This window comes from Nicotiana sylvestris, chromosome 8, assembly GCF_000393655.2.
Source record: "Nicotiana sylvestris chromosome 8, ASM39365v2, whole genome shotgun sequence".
Lineage (NCBI taxonomy): Eukaryota > Viridiplantae > Streptophyta > Magnoliopsida > Solanales > Solanaceae > Nicotiana > Nicotiana sylvestris.
This window is the reverse complement of record NC_091064.1, coordinates 19,797,309-19,815,645: the sequence shown is the minus strand read 5'-3', so window position 1 is coordinate 19,815,645 and position 18,337 is coordinate 19,797,309. Positions and strand designations below refer to the sequence as shown.

General features: G+C 40.5%; 1 long non-coding RNA gene across 1 annotated transcript; it reads left to right on the top strand.

The window, feature by feature from the left end:
• Nucleotides 1-3,294: 3,294 nt before the first annotated feature.
• Nucleotides 3,295-5,052, top strand: LOC104249175 (uncharacterized). The gene is made up of 3 exons (XR_011401451.1): nt 3,295-3,444; nt 3,663-3,717; nt 4,977-5,052. It is a non-coding gene; the product is annotated as an uncharacterized lncRNA (long non-coding RNA).
• The last annotated feature ends 13,285 nt before the right edge of the window (nt 5,053-18,337 follow it).

Genomic DNA, 18,337 nt, shown 5'->3' with positions numbered 1-18,337 from the left:
TTTCCCATTTTCCAATTTTTAGTCGTTAAGCATTTAGAACAGTCTAAACATGATAAAATAAATCCGAAATAACAGATGATAACATAAATACACAGAAGAACACCCATACACAGCCCTAACCAGTGTGTCACTAGACATGAGCATCTATAAGTCATAATACAAGTCTACTAAATCCATAAACTAGTACAACTGTCTGAAAAGGAATAGAAGTGATAAAGGAGTAGAGGCACGGGGCTACAGACGCCAAGCATCTACCTCATGAACTCCGAATGCCCGCCTGAAGCTGGAGAAGATCAACACTCGGGAGCTGGACCAGCTACGCCTGAATCTGCACATAGGGTGCAGAGAGTAAAGTGAGTACTCCAACTCAGTGAGTAATAAATGTAAATAACAAATGAAAGTAAGAAAACACGTAAGGCACAAGACATTCTATAATGAAGCAGTAAACCAGTGAAAGGTTAAGTAAAAATCCTTTTTCAATAAATAACAGGTAATTGACAGGCAACTAAGGTAAAACAAACAAATAGAAGTTCGCCCCTCGGGCACAGTATCAACAAATCCGCCCCTCGAGCAATATCTCAGAACAGTAACAGCCCCTCGGGCTCAATCTCACATCACAACGGGTACCCACACTCACTAAGGATGTGCAAACTCCTAGAGGGGCCCCTTACGACCCAAGCACAATATCAAGCCTCTCGTGGCATCATCACTAGGCTCTCGACCTCATATCAATCAAGCCACCTCGTGGCGTACATATCTCAGGCCCTCGGCCTCATAATCAGTGTCAAATGTTTCCTCACAACATAGGCCCTCGGCCTGACTCAGTCAAAAATTCTCACAAGCCACCCGGGCAGTAATGTTTCTCAGCCCAAAATATCATTTTAAAGATCATATAAATGTTAAAACAAAGTAACCCTGGCTGAGTACGAAAAACAGTGAAATATAACATGACAGAGTTCAAGTATAAAGTTAAAACAGTGAGGAAATACCAGTAAAATTCCCCGAAGGGTTCAAATAGTTGGCACAAGGCCTAAATATAGCATTCAACCCAAATAATAATGATAACAAATAGATTTCAGTTAAATACGCGGTAAAAACATCAATCGGGACGGACCAAGTCACAATCCACAATAGTGAACGACCCCACGCTCGTCATCAAGCGTGTGCCTCACCTCAATATAGCACTACGATGTGCAATCCGGGGTTTCAAACTCTCAGAATATCATTTACAATCATTACTCACCTCGAACCGGTCAAATCTCTAACTTGCGATGCCTTTGCCCCTCGAATCGGCCTCCACGCGCGCCAAATCTATCCAAAATCAGAACAAGGACGTCAAAATATGCTAAGGGGACGAAGCCCAAGCGAAAATAATTAATAATAGACACAAATCCCGAAATTACTAAAACTCGACCTCCGGGTCCACGTCTCGGAATTCAATAATTTTTACATAAATAGATTCCTTATCTCCCCACGAGTTCATACATATCAAAAGTTCAGAAATCCGACCACAAATGGTCCATCAAATCCTCAATCATAGGCCCCAATACTAAACCCTAGTTTCCCCTAATTTTTACCCTTAATTTCAACAATTTCTAGCTTTAATCCGTGAAATAATAGCATAGGAATGAGTTTTAAGTCCAAATCCCTTACCTCAATGAAGTTCCCTTGAAATCCCTTTCTCAAAATCGCTCAAAAAGCTCCAAAGCCGAGATAAAAATGGTGAAACTAGCTAAAATTCGCGAATGCCACAATTTATACTTTCTGCCCAGGCATTTTTTCATCTGCGGCACAATTCTCGCTTCTGCGGTGCCGCATTTGCGGCTCTCTATCCGCTCCTGCGGAATACACTCAACCGGCCACGATCCGCATCTGCGATCATCTTTCCGCATTTGCGGCTTCGCAGATGCGGTCCCACTACCGCATTTGCGGTTCCTGCCAATTCCTTCCAAAACTGCTTTTGCGGCTCCTCTTCCGCACGTGAGGCATCGCACCTGCGATTTCCAATCCGCAGGCGCAGAAATACCAGAAGCAGCTGAGATTCTGCAACTTCACAAGTCTCAAACCTTTTTGTCAACCATCTGAAACCACCTCGAGGCCCCCAAGACCTCAACCAAAAGCACAAACATATCCCAATACCTTATTCAAACTTGTTCCAACCATCAAAACACCTCAAACAACATCAAATCAACCAAAACACATCAGATTCAAGCCAAATTTCCTAAAATCTTCCAGATTATGCGCTCGATCAAAAACCCAACCAAACCACGTTTGAATGATCTAAAATTTTGCACACACATCCCAAATCACACCACAGAACCACTGCAACTCTCAGATTTCCATTCCGACCTCTATATCAAAATCTCACCTACCAACCGGAAATCGCCAAAATATCAACTTCGCCAATTCAAGCCTAAATTTACTCCGAACCTCCAAAACTCATTCCGATCACACTCCTAAGTCCCAAATCACCTCCCGAAGCTAACCGAACCATTAGAACTCACATTCAAGACCTCTAACATATAAGTCAACATATGGTTGACTTTTCCAACTTAAACTTCCTTAAAAGAGACTAAGTGTCTCAAACCTTACCAAATCCTTTCCGAATTCGATCCGACCAACCCGATTCCACATCACACAGATAAATGAAGCATAACAAAGCAGAAATAGGAAAAATGGAGCAGTAACTCATGAGACGACTGGTCGGGTCGTCATAGGAGGGGGGAGGGGGTAAAGCGCTCCCTAACAAAGGCGACTCCATACCTAGGGCTCGAATTCGAGACCTCTGGTTAAGGATGAATGAGTACTTACCACTCCACCACAACCCATGTTGGTTGCTTGTATCTATCTACATTGATTACTAGTTATATTCAATTTAGATACGTATAAAAGTTATTGATTTAATAATCTAATATTGTTTTAATAACTTAATAATTATCATAACACTAAAAATTAAGAAGCTAATATTATTGAAATATGAACATATAACAAAACTAACAATATTATATAGGATGAAAAAAGCTATAAAGAAAAATATATTTTAGAATATCTTTATTTCATGCAAATAGTTGATTTTTTTTATTTTAGTTAAATGTATTATATTTATTTATTTATTTTTGGTTTACTATAGGTATATTTCTTACTTTTATTTGCATTTATGGTATTTGTATTTTTTCTTGTATGTTATATATTTGGCATTTGTATTAGAAGTAAACTAAGGCAACATATATAAGAAGTAGACGATGTAAATCTAAAACCTAAACCTAAACTTCCTACTTCCTCCCTCAGCCGCACTCTCCCTCCCCATTTTCTTATGTCTTTCTTCCACCTTCAGTAGTCGGCCTTAATTAAGGCCACAAGAAAGATAAAGAGGAACAAGATGGTATCTCCACTGGTTCTCTATTTATAGACAGAAATTTAACGTGTTGGTTTGTCTCTATCCGGGTAAGCTCATGTCTCTATATCATAGAGTTTCTGAATCTCCATACATTTACTTGGATTTAGATTTTTAACTTCAATTTACGAGTTATTCTAACAATTTGAGAGATATTATGCCTTATATTTCATAAGTAGTGAGTGCGATTTTGAAGATTTGATAGGTTTTGTGTCTTACAAGCAATTAACTTGGGTTTCTGCTTCAATTATTTGTTTTTGATTTACAGGGTACTCAAGAAAAATGTGCCTTTGAGAAATTTCAATCTCTTTTTATGCCAAATTGTAAGTTTTACTTCTTTTTTCCATCCCCTTATATTTATGATGTTTATTTAAATGCTTCTCATTTGTCTTCTGTGTTTGAAAAAACTTTAAATCTTTTTTCACCTAATTCATGGCTAAGTATTTTTTCTTATTCCATGATTTATTGAATATTTTTAATTAGTAACTGTATATGCATCTTTATATGTTTTGAGAATTCAAATATAAGTTTCTCACAAGATCATGTTATTTCATTATTTCAGTCTAGTAAGTGTGCTTCATATATTCTTAGATGCATGAAGATCAGGGGGGGGGGCGATGAAGGTGACAACATGAATCATCAAGCAAATACTTATGTTCACTGCAAAATTTTGTACATTATTTCTGATCTCTGTTATAATCAAGCCTCACATTGGCAAGTTTTTCCTTCAATTTTTGATTATTGTACAAGACTTATGTATTGCAGATGCTATTAACTAATTAGTACAAATGTGTATTTGGAAATTTATTTTGTGAAACTTTTTAAATTTTAGTTTGTGCGGAATAAGTTATTTCTCATGCTTAATATGTTATTAGTTTTAATATAATATGCACGACCATAGAATAATTAAAAAATATTAGAAAAACTCAAATATCTAAGAAACAAGAGATTTGTGAGAGGAAATTTTGTCACCATAAAAAATTAATTTTTTTTTGTCAAAAAATTAAAATATAATAAAAATAATATAACCACGACTTTTTTTAATGATTTGTAGCCATGGAACTTTTAGTTCGTAGCTAAAAAAATTCTTTTTCCACGGACTAATATACGAAAGCAATTAAATATCTAAGTTTTCGTGGCAAATAAAATTAGATCTTTTGCCACACTACAACACTTTGTGGCTACCATATGAAGATAGTTGTCACACCTCCTCTTTCCGCCCCCCGCAAGGGGTGAAGGAGTTTTTCCGATTAAAGGACAATCGAAACGGAATTTATTTGTTTATTTCAGAGTCGCCACTTGGGAGATTTAGGGTGTCCCAAGTCACCAATTTAATCCCGAATCGAGGAAAAGAATGACTCTGTATTACAGTCCGCAAACTAAAAATCCAGATAAGGAATTCTGTTAACCCGGGAGAAGGTATTAGGCATTCCCGAATTCCGTGGTTCTAGCATGGTCGCTCAACTGTCATGTTCGGCTTGATTATCTGATTTTTATATAAATATGAACTTATGTGCATATTTTAATTCTTTACCGCTTTCATTATTATTTATTCTTATTCTTATTATTATTATTTTTACAGGGAATTGCAACGTTGTAAAAATGTATCTCGAACCTCGTCACAATCAATGTACCCGTGGTCGTCGACACACTTTGACTCCATTGAGATTTGGATTTGGGTCACATAAATGTGCACCCGAGTTTAAAAAAATTAAATTATTAAAGGCGCGCCTAAAGCGACTAGCGTATCATTTACTTTGGGTAGGGCCGTAAAATTTTGCTAAACGGTCCATCCCGAAGTCTAAGCAGTTTTAAAGCAACTATTTACTGAGGGCCCCGCAATTTTATATTTTTATTCGACAAGGCTCATCTCATTCTTATTTTTTAAAGGAATTTGCAACGTCATGGACACGCATCTCAAACCACGTCACAATCAATGTACCCGTGATTAGAGACCCATTTCGATTCCGCTGAGATTTGGATTTGGGTCACATAAATGTGCACCCAAATTTAAGAGAGTAAGATTAATTAAGACGCGTCCTAAAGAACTAGCGTGTTGTTATTTTGGGTAAGGCCGTGGAGTTCGCTAAGTGGCCTATCCCGAGTTCTAAGTAATTAATACATACATTTTTTGTGAGGGCCCCACAATCTGTGTGTTTTATTTGGTGAGGTTCGCTCATTTTTATTTAGAAGGTCGTCCTATAGTGGCTATGTTTTCTATTTTTGTTTGTATTTAAAATAAATGAAAAGGTCCTACTTTATTTACATACTTATGAGTTATCATAGTTATGTTTCGAACGTGATTTGTTGAAAGAGGGACGTGATACGGGCAGTTCGTTTGGCAGTTATGGGCCCAGGCCCAGCGCACACTGTATGGACTGGACCTGGGCCATTCCTTTTCCGATAGTCCTGTTAATTCATTTGACTCAGGCCCAACATTTATAAGGCTGAAATGGGAACCTGTTATTTTATTCTAACGGTATTGTTGCAATTTATAACGAGGCAGCCTACTAAATGAAGTGAGATTAACTAGCAATGGATAGTTCAACACTTAACATGCGTTAGAAGATATGCTAACCATAAACACAGCTAAAATTTAAGATATTGCTTACTACACTATCATCTTCTTTATCTACCAGCATACATACACAGTATGACATTAAGTTGCCATACATGACGTCTAGTTATACATGATGACTACCTTCATTATCCTAGAAGATATGAACTATTATACACAACTTAATGTTCAATATACCGGCTATGTATGATTCAAAAAGAACAACTTCAACTCTTCCTTTTTTGTATTCATGTTTCAACTTTCAGTTTACATTGACAGTGTATCAGTGGTATACCTGGTATTGGGAAAAGCAAGAGAAGAAAAGGAATGATCAGTGGAAGCAGTAGCATACACAACAACAACATCAACAAGAGAGGCAGCACTCAGCAGCAAACAATCCAGCAGGCAGATTTTTAAAACCAATACAAACCCAGCAAGAAAATCCAATAATAACCAGTAGGAGGAAACAGCAACAGATTTAAACCAAGCGGGAATCCAGTGAACTTTCAGAAAACCCACAATACCCAGCTGAAACAGTGTTGTACAAGTAGGGAAACCAGGGAAAACTAGGCTGAAAACCTAGCACTGTACCCAACAAAGACAGGCCAAACAGAGAGGGAAAACAGGTGCAGAAACACAGCGACTTCTGCTTGTTATGTTCAGAAATCCAGCACTCTTTTAACTCTCAACACTTAAAAATTGTCCAACCTCTGATTTCTGATTTTTTTCCCCTCTTAAACTCTGATGTCTAACCTTAATTTCTGATTTTTTCCTCCTGAACTCTACCTTAAATGAGCCTATTTATAGGCAGAATACAGGCAAGTCCCAGGCTGACTTGAACCCTTCAGCCTTTTCCTGCCCATACCCCTTTAATTCCCATGCCTAAATGTCTTTTATTGATCCCCACTATATTGTTCCCCATGCTTGTCCTATTTGTTTTAATCAAGAGTCATGGGTGTATTATAATACTAACTTAATTCCCATGCTTGTTGTTTTGTTCCCCATTGTCATTAGGTTAATAATATTTTAATTACCATTGACATGCTTTTAACTTAACCCCTGATTAATCTCTGTTAAATGCCAAAATTAACCTTAACAAATACATATTATTGTATTACCCTAACTTTAATAGTCAATATATAAACCCCCTGGATTTAGCTAATCACTGACTACTAACTAATCAACTTAAACTCAATACTGATTTTCAGGTTGGCCTGTCAGATTTCTAAAGCTATACCCAACTCTCAGCCTAAGTTCAACCAAGGATTCGAACTCCATCAGACAAGGGTGTCAATCAAAATGGTATGAGTTTGGTCATATTGGGAGCCAATCCTGACCAACTCAAAACCAATTGATCCAATAGGTAGTTGAAGATGCAAACTAAGATCGAAGCACTACTGCAACAGGCCCATTGATACAAGTCTCACCATAGGTAAGAGTAATAGGCTAGTAATCACATTGAAAGGAGCAGACTCCCGATTTTCTAGTTTTCAAGTGAACTCCGTTGACGACACTTATTCAATCGACTATATGCACACAGTGGATAACAACAAACAGACTAAAATATAAAGACAGAGTGATTCACATCTCTGGGGAAAGACATGGACCTTAATAATTAACTGACTATTGGACGATTTTAATCAAGTCGCACACATAGTTCATCTTAATAGATTAACAAACGAACAAAAGAATTAACTAAATAAGAGGTCTACTTGAAGATGGGTTGAACTGAAAGAAAATGACAGAAAGAATCATCAAACTAGCTAGACATGCTGACAAAACACAACTAGAAATTCAAACACTCACGGAAAGAACAAGGAAACTTATCTTGGGAGCTCAAAACAAAACGAACCAGGCTGGAACTCAGACTCGACCATTTTTTGGGGTCGAATGGACCTTAATCGAGTGTTCTCAACTGAGAACACTTCGACTAAGGTCGATTAGACCCCATATCGTCTTTCAATTCAGACAGACTTCCACTTTTGGTCCTTTTTTAGGGTTCTTGGTGGTGTGATTTGGGATTCGTTCAGTTCTGGTCAGGTTCAAACGGAACCAACAACATTTAGGGTATGAGGGAGGTCAGGAGGTGTTATGGTATGAGTTTGGGGTCGGTGGGTGTAGATCCAGTTTTTGCTCGAATCTTTGATTGAAGATTCGAAAAGCTGTTGGGTGATTCGAGGTAAACGGTTAGTGGATTCGTGTTCAGGGTGGTTGGGTGCATCAGAGGTGTTGTTTTGGTAGCCATCGGAGTCCGGGTGGCCGGGTTTATGGTGGGGGAATCCTAAGGCGGCTAGGGTTTGAGAGGAGGGGTTCTGGGGACGAAGTTGAACAGTGTGTGTGTGTGGGGGGGGGGTTGGTTTGGGGTGTGGGGTGACGGATTGGCCTTATATATGGGGTGGGTGGTTTAATCCTGGCTGCTGGATCAATCAAGATCGATGGCCAGGATTAGGGGAGCTTATCAATACGGTGTCGTTTGGTTAAGTGGGGGGGGGTCGGTTCGAATCCAGGCAACGGGTTGGGTTCAGAAACGGGTTGTTGAAAGGGATCTTGGACCAATGGATTGGACTGGATGGATGGCCCAGATCAAACGCCCTATGCGACGTAGTTTGGGGCGTCTCTAGAAGACTTGGTTTAGACTGGGTCGTGGTGTTGGTTTGGGCCTGATTTTAGTTGAATTTTTGGCCCAAATCCGATGCTTTCCCTCTTATAAATAAATAAAAATTCCTAAAAACCAAAATTAAACTACACAAACATTAATTAACACCTAACAGCAGTTATCACACGAATTAGCACATTTAATAAAATTACCATGATAACAAAATAGAATAAAATGCCTATTTTTTGTGATTTTCGCTTTTACAAACCAAATAATGGTTAATTAATTCCCAAATGTACCATTTTTCCTAAATGCATGCAACATGTATTTTTTGTATTTTCTAACTATAGCAAGGCGAGCATATACGGACAGAACAATTTTCAAAATGTCACACAAATCCTCAAAATTATACCCGAAGGTAACTTATTTTATTTCTTTTCCGATTTCTTTTGGAGTAGTTTCCGTGAAGCAAAAATCACGTGCTCACAGCTGCCCCTCTTTGTCCGAAAGCACAAGGAGCTTTTGTGCAAAGATAAAGTGAGCAGACACAAGCGACTTTGCTCGTTGGAAATCACCGTGCGAAGCATTTGAGAAAAAGATTTAACCGAACCTTTGTTTTAAAGGTTTCCTACATATCCCTGGCTAAAGGGGAATCAGGTTAATGTAGTTCGGGAAGTTTTGGTAGCTGGGACTACCATGGGACTACAATGTTACTGTTGTTGCATGCTGTTATCACTGCTTACCGATCTCCTTGTTACACTGTGCTTAAAAGAAAACAAGAAGCTAGGCTAGACTACGGATCATAAGATCTCATCTATATTCAACTTGTTCTTGTTGCCTTGCATTCTTGTCGGCTTGTGTTTCTTCCGGTGCTTTTCATCAGTGAATTTGGGGATGACACTGGCCTTTTGCCTTTCTGACTACTAGTTTTCCTCATTTTGTTCGGTCCGTTTGGGATATGGCTTCCTTCATTAAGATTTTCGGTGGTTCCTCTGGGGATACGGCTTTTTTCATCAGATTTGTTATACTGGGCATAATTTAATGTTCACGGGCCGCTTCTTTCAAGACGCGTCTTTTCTTCCTTTTGACTCATGTGCTTGAATTTGTGCTGAGACCTCTTGTTGCAACCTTCTGCTTTCCGGTGCTGGGGATTTTTATTGTTTCCTGTTGGGGATTCCTGTTGTAACCCTCTGCCTTTCTGTGGGTTACTGATTTCAAGATCTGCAGTATAAGACTGAAAAGTATTCCTCTCGTTATACAGGTGGGCGCCTAATTAAATAAGACATAAAAGTATTCCTCTCATTATACAGGTGGACGCCTATTTATCTAAAGCGTAAAAATATTCCTCTCATTATACAGGTGTGCGCCTATTTAACTAAGACATAAAAATATTCCTCTCATTATACAGGTGGGCGCCTATTTAACTAAAGCATAAAAATATTCCTCTTATTATACAGGTGGACGCCTATTTAACTAAGACATAAAAATATTCCTCTCATTATATAGGTGGGCGCCTATTTAACTAAGACATAAAAATATTCCTCTCATTATACAGGTGGACGCCTATTTATCTAAAGCATGAAAATATTTCTCTCATTATACAGGTGGGCGCCTATTTAACTAATACATAAAAGTATTCCTCTCATTATACAGGTGGGCGCCTATTTAACTAAGACATGAAAATATTCCTCTCATTATACAGGTGGGCGCCTATTTAACTAAGACATAAAAGTATTCCTCTCATTATACAGGTGGGTGCCTATTTAACTAAGACATAAAAATATTCTTCTCATTATACATGTGAGCGCCTATTTAACTAAGACATGAATGTATTCCTCTCATTATACAGGTGGGCGCCTATTTAACTAAAACATGAAAATATTCCTCTCATTATACAGGTGGGCGCCTATGTAACTAAGACATAAAAGTATTCCTCTCATTATACAGGTGGACGCCTATTTAACTAAGACATGAAAATATTCCTCTCATTATACAGGTGGGCGCCTATTTAACTAAGACATAAAAGTATTCCTCTCATTATACAGGTGGGCGACTAATTAACTAAGACATGAAAATATTCCTCTCATTATACAGGTGGGCGCCTATTTAACTAAGACATAAAAGTATTCCTCTCATTATACAGGTGGGCGCCTATTTAACTAAGACATGAAAATGTAATCCTCTCATTATACAGGTGGGCGCCTATTTAACAAAAGCATAAAAATATTCCTCTCATTACACAGGTGGGCGCCTATTTAACTAAGACATAAAAATATTCCTCTCATTATACAGGTGGGCGCCTATTTAACTAAGACATAAAAGTATTCCTCTCATTATACAGGTGGACGCCTATTTATCTAAAGCATGAAAATATTCCTCTCATTATACAGGTGAGCGCCTATTTAACTAAGACATAAAAGTATTCTTCTCATTATACAGGTGGACGCCTATTTAACTAAGACATGAAAATATTCCTCTCATTATACAGGTGGACGCCTATTTAACTAAGAAATAAAAGTATTCCTCTCATTATACAGGTGGGCGCCTATTTAACTAAGACATAAAAGTATTCCTCTCATTATACAGGTGGGCGCCTATTTAACTAAGACATGAAAATATTCCTCTCATTATACAGGTGGGCGCCTATTTAACTAAGACATAAAAGTATTCCTCTCATTATACAGGTGGGCGCCTATTTAACTAAGACATGAAAATATTCCTCTCATTATACAGGTGGGCGCCTATTTATCTAAAACATGAAAATATTTGAATTTGTTTCCTCGTTCCTCCGAGAATGTTTTTTTTTGACAACGGCAGAAAATTTTCTGCCCCGGTTTTGGTGACCTTCCTTGTGGCGTGTCTTTCTGCCATCATCAACCTTTATTTTCCTGTAGAAATCAAAGAGAATCTTGTTAGTTTTAACATGGTGAGTGATCGTGTCACTCCTACTGGGGGATGATTTTCATTTCCCTTTCCCTTGCTCTGTGCTCCCAAAACTGGTTGGGGATAAAGTTGCTTGCTGGGTATGATATGTCTGATGGGGATGGTATTTCTGCTAGGGATGGTTTTCCACTTATCCCTTCCCCGCTCTTTTGTTTCAAAACATACTGTGGGAGTCCTCTTCAACTCCAAAACTACTCCCTTAAAAGTTTATTTTCTCCCAGCACTGCAGGGCGTAAAATGTTATCACCTGAGGATAACGTTATTGAGGATAAGACTGTTGGGGTTATCTTCATGCGGATTAATTCTCTCTTCCTCCTTCCCCTTTTCTGTGGTGTCTGACCACCTTGGGCCTTGGTCCGTGATCTATCGAAGTTCTGCTGGGGATCTTCTTGGAACTTAGTCCATAAGTCTCTCAACCGTCGTTTTCCGCTTTTCTTCATGTCCCCCTTAATTTTCTAGGCCAGTTTGTCATTTGGTTTTGCAACAAACACCTTTTGTCTTATCGCCCCGGCTTTGGCCTGTCACATTCGCATTTTGCTTTGTCCCATTTTGGCCCCTGGTAGTAAACTCTGAAAAATCCCTTTCAAAACAAATTTTTGGAGAAAGTCTTTTTAGACAAAAAAATGAAAAAGATAGAAAAAGAGAAAAATCTTTCTGAACGAATGTTGGGGGCGAAGAAAAAGAAAGAACTTATCCGGACGGTAGGACTGGTCCCAACGATCATGTCGCGCATTACCGATTAATCGACCCAGTCTATTTGTATCAATCAATCTTCCTGATGGCCTTGCTCGCTAGGGATAAGTAGGTGCCTACCTCTTCGCAAATGCGGATCCTTTTTGCCAATCTATCTTGCGCCTTATAGTGCCCTTCGAGGGGTTTTCACTAATAAGACTCTCTCCTTTCTCTCAGCTCCCGTCGCCTTATGGTGCCTGTGAAGGTTTTCACCGATAAGACTCTCTCATTTTATTTCTCTCATCTTTCGTCGCCTTATGGTGCCTATAAAGGTTTTCACCGATAAAACTCTCTCATTTTATTTTTTCAGCGGGGGATTGGAGTGCTGCCGATATGACTCTCTCTTCCGGAGATTCTTCTCGGCTATCAATTCATTTCCAGTTATGACCCTCTTCTTTGCTGGGGATCAGTGTATTATTCTCGGTTGTCGTTTGCCTGACTGGGCACCTCTCGGATATTGATCAGGAGGTATTTTTTGGACGTCGATGTTGGCTTTGTGTGGGTTTAAAGAAAGGCTAGCAAAATCCAAAAATAACTTCGATTGGGGAAATGCTACAACTCTTGGAATCAATCCCTTTTTGAAACTTCAAAAGCATAACTCCTGCCCCACTTTTTTTCTTGCTTGGGGATTTTTATATTTATACTATGTGGATCTACGCACACTATGCACACTATGGTGCACTATGCACACTATGCACACTATGGTGCACTATGACCGAGCCGTGAGGCGCCTACGTATACTCTTTGAGGAATCAGGTCAAACGTAGTTCCTACCGGTTCCTCTATTTTCTTATGACCTTTATCTTGTTTTCATTTTTCTTTTAATTTCTTTTCTCTTTTTTTTTCATATATTTTTTCTATTAGTGATTCCAAAAGAGGGATATGAAAGAAATAACTAAGGCTCAAAGGGGGGGAAGCAAAGGTTAAAAGTGTTTGGATAGAAGAAAGAATTGCCTCCGTCATTTCATTATCCAATAAGTACCAAGTACAAACAAACGAACCAATAACTATCATAATCAAAGAAATTACGCATAATATCTTTTGACTGCATCAGAATTGATAGCCATGTCGACGCATCTTCCTTCGATATCTGTTAGACATAAAGCGCCGTTGGACAACACTCTGGTCACGACATAAGGCCCTTGCCAATTTGGGGCGAATTTGCCTTTTGCTTCGATCTGATGTGGGAGGATCCGTTTCAATACTTGCTGCCCTACTTCAAATTTTTTGGGGCGCACCTTCTTATTGTATGCTCTTGCCATTCTCTTCTGATACAACTGGCCATGACACACTGCTGCCAATCTTTTTTCATCTATTAAGCTCAACTGCTCCAGTCGAGCTTTGACCCATTCATCGTCGTCAATCCCAGCTTCAACGATAATTCGGAGGGATAGAATTTCGACCTCTGCTGGTATTACTACTTCAGTTCCATATACCAACAAATAAGGAGTTGCACCTATGGAAGTCCGGACTGTAGTGCGATAACCCAACAAGGCAAAGGGTAATTTCTCATGCCATTGTCTCGATCCTTCTACCATCTTCCTCAGTATCTTCTTGATGTTCTTATTGGTTGCTTCAACTGCTCCATTCGCCTTGGGACGATATGGGGTGGAATTGCGGTGTGTAATCTTAAACCGTTGGCATACCTCTCTCATAAAATTGCTGTTAAGATTTGCACCATTATCCGTGATGATCACTTTTGGGACCCCAAATATGCAGATGATATGGGAGTGAACAAAATCCACCACTGCCTTCTTAGTTACCGACTTGAAAGTTTTAGCTTCAACCCACTTGGTGAAGTTGTCGATGGTCACCAGAATGAACCTATGGCCGTTGGTCGCTGCCGGCTCAATAGGCTCAATGACATCCATGCCCCATGCAACAAATGGCCATGGCACTGACATTGTATGCAATTCTGTCGGCGGAGAATGAATCAGATCTCCGTGTATCTGACATTGATGGCATTTCCTCACGAAATTGATGCAATCATGCTCCATAGTGAGCCAATAGTTCCCTGCTCGAAGAATCTTCTTTGCCAATACATATCCGCTCATATGTGGCCCACAGACTCCAACATGCACCTCTGCAATAACTGTCGTGGCTTGACCGGCGTGTATACATCTTAGCAATCCCAAATCTGGGGTTCTTCTGTACAACATTCCTTCACTGAGGAAGAAACCATTTGACAAATGCCGAAGGGCTCTTTTTTGGTCTCCAGTGGCCTGCTCCGGAAATATCCCCATCTTGAGGTACTCCTTTATGTCATAAAACCATGGCTCGCCATCCACTTCCTCTTCTACCATGCTGCAATAAGCGTGCTGATCACGAACTTGAATATGCAACGGGTCAACATACATTCTGTCGGGGTGGTGTAACATTGAGGCTAAGGTGGCCAATACATCGGCAACCTCATTATGAACTCTCGGGATGTGTCTGAATTCCACTGATCGAAATCGCTTGCTCAGATCGTGCAAACACTGTCGATATGGTATGAGCTTCAAATCCCGTGTTTCCCACTCACCCTGAGTCTGATGCACTAGGAGGTCCGAGTCTCCCAAGACCAAAACGTCCTGGACATCCATGTCTGCAGCTAGTCGCAGACCCAGAATGCATGCTTCATACTCGGCCATGTTGTTGGTACAATAGAAACGTAGCTGAGCTGTAACAGGATAGTGGCGCCCTGTTTCCGAAATGAGTACCGCTCCTATTCCACCCTTTTGCATTTGCGGCTCCATCAAAGAAAAGCTTCCAGCTTGGTTCCTCGGGTAATTCCAGCTCACCTGTATGCATTACTTCCTCGTATGGGAAATACGTCCTCAAAGGCTCGTATTCTTCATCAACGGGATTCTCAGCCAAGTGGTCGGCCAGCACTTGGGCTTTTATGGTCGTCCTCGTCACATAGACGATATCAAACTCTGTGAGCAAAATTTGCCACTTTGCTAACCTCCCTGTAGGCATAGGTTTCTGAAAAATGTACTTTAATGGATCCAAACGGGATATGAGATAAGTAGTATACAAGGACAAATAGTGCTTCAACTTCTGAGTCACCCAAGTTAGGGCGTAACATGTCCTCTCGAGTTGGGTATACTTGACCTCATACACTGTAAACTTCTTGCTAAGATAATAAATGGCCCGCTCCTTTCTTCCTGTAGTGTCGTGTTGCCCCAACACGCAGCCAAACGAATTCTCCAGGATCGTCAGATAAAGAATTAATGGTCTCCCCGGCTCAGGTGGAACCAACACAGGTGGATTTGACAGATACCCTTTGATCTGGTCGAAGGCTTCTTGACATTCCGTCGTCCAGTCCACCGCAGCATCTTTCTTTAGCAGCCGAAATATAGGTTCACAAGTCGCTGTGAGTTGAGCGATGAACCTACTGATATAGTTTAGTCTTCCCAACAGACTCATTACCTCCATTTTATTCTTTGCCGGTGGCAAATCTTGGATGTATTTGATCTTGGATAGGTCCAACTCAATACCCCGTTGACTGACGATGAATCCTAACAGCTTTCCTGATGGAACCCCGAAGGCACATTTGGCCGGGTTGAGCTTAATATCATACCTTTGTAGTCTTTGAAAGAACTTCCTTAAGTCTGCTACATGGTCTTCCTGACGCCAAGACTTTATGATCACATTATCTACGTACACTTCAATTTCTTTGTGTATCATGTCGTGAAACACAGTAGTCATTGCTCGCATGTACGTTGCCCCAACATTCTTCAATCCGAATGGCTTTACCCGGTAGCAGTAAGTTCCCCATGGCGTAATGAAAGCCGTCTTTTACGCATCTTCTTCGTCCATTAAGATCTGATGATATCCTGCATAGCAGTCCACAAAGGATCCGATCTCGCGCCCAGCGCAATTATCGATCAAGATATGGATGTTGGGCAATGGAAAATTGTCCTTAGGACTTGCCTTGTTGAGATTGCGGTAGTCGACACATACCCTGATTTTCCCATCCTTCTTCGGCACTGGTACCACATTGGCCAACCCATCGGGATATCGAGTGACCCGAATAACCTTTGCCTGCAGCTGCTTGGTCACTTCTTCTTTGATCTTCACACTCATATTCGTCTTAAACTTCCTCAGTTTTTTCTTGACCGGAGGGTATGCCGGGTCAGTGGGCAACTTGTGAACCACTAGATCGGTGCTTAATCCCGGCATATCATCATATGACCATGCAAAAACATCTTTGAACTCAATGAGGGTTTTGATTAATTCCTCCCTGACATTTGGCTCAATGTGGATGCTGATTTTGGTTTCTTTGACATTAACTGCATCCCCTAGATTCACGGCTTCGGTGTCATTCAGATTAGGCTTGGGTTTCTCTTCAAATTGGCACAGTTCTCGGTTTATTTCTTCGAAGGCTTCATCCTCATCATATTCAGACTCATCGTCGTAACCGATTTCTTGTATAATTAAGTCGGAGTCAGATTGATTTTTTAGACTAGGTCGAAGATCCGTTGTGCATGCCATGTCATTAGAACCAGTAAAAAGAGAACTATTCAGAAAGAGAAAAGAACAAAACAAAATTAAAATGCGACAAGAAAAGAGAATTTCATTAAAAATGCGGGATAACAGGGTTCACACTTTACAAAATAAAACTGAGATTTGGATTACACCCTGAAATAATCCGAAAAACAAGAAAGAAAAATCAAAGCCTACTACCAGGACTCCCCCGGGTAGGAAGAGGAGTAACCGTCCAATTGTTGGTTTTGGCCTCAGGTCCCACAAACTGTATGCCTGCTCTGCTGGAACCCTCTCCAACTTCTATCACATGGACATCAGCAAACAGCCTTTCGAAGCTCTGATTCAAATCCCTGTCCATCCCAATCAATGGTCCGAGAATTTTCGGGACCGGTGACCCCTTGGCACTTGCTTTAATAAAGGATTTGGAGAGACGCGGAACTGGTTTGGGAAGAAACCAAACTCTCTTCTTCATTTTCCGCACTTGCTTTAAATCTACCGCAGTCGGTTTGAACCCTAATCCAAAGGTCTCTAAATTCTTGGGCAAGGAGACAGGTTGAACTATCCCCTGAAGCTCGGCCCCCGGGCCTTTTCCTGGCACAAACCCATTACCCAGCATCTCTGAAACCATCATGACCGTTGCGGAAGCTACCCTGGGGTGTGGAATGATTTCACCCTCAGGAATCTTGTTTGCTGACACTGCATCGAAAATCTGGTAAACCCAGGGACCTTTGTCATAATTGGTTTCTATGAAGGGCACAATGGCGCCTCCCATGGTTCACGCAGTGTCCTCCCCATGCAGCATGACATCTTGTCCGTCCCATTCGATCTTGACCATTTGGTGCAAGGTGGACGACACTGCTTTGGCCCGCGTGGATCCACGGTCGTCCCAACAAAAGGTTATAAGATACCGCGACATCCAATACCTGGAACTCCATGGTAAACTGGACCGGGCCGATGGTCAACTCGAGTATAATATCCCCCTCGGTGTCTGTTCCACTTCCATCAAATCCTCGGACGCAAATGTTGTTCTTGCGGATTCTACCATGGTCAATCTTCAACTGGTTCAGGGTGGATAATGGACAAATATTGGCACTTGAGCCGTTATCCACCAACGCCCGGGTAACTATCGAATCTTCACATTTGACAGTCAAGTAGACAGCTTTATTATCTTCTGTGCCCTCCACTGGCAGATCATCATTAGAGAACGTTACCCTGTTTACCTCAAAAATTTTGTTGGCAATCGTTTCAAGGTGGTTTACTGAAATTTCATTGGGCACATGAGCCTCATTCAGTATCTTCATCAGGGCCCGGCGATGTTCATCCGAATGGATCAATAGTGATAACAACGAGATCTGGGCCGGTGTTTTCTTCAATTGTTCGACCACGGAGTAATCCTGCACTTTCATCTTTTTCAAGAATTCCTCAGCCTCTTCTTCTGACACGGGTTTCTTTGTTGCGGCTGGGTTGGATCTTCTCAACTCCACTGGAGCAAAACACCGTCCTGACCGAGTCAGTTCCTGCGCCTCACAAATATCCTCCTCCACTTGCTTTCCCTTGTACATTACCACTGCCTTTACATACTTCCAAGGCACGACCTTGCTATCAATCACTGGCAATTGGACTACCGGTTTTATGGTGACCAGTT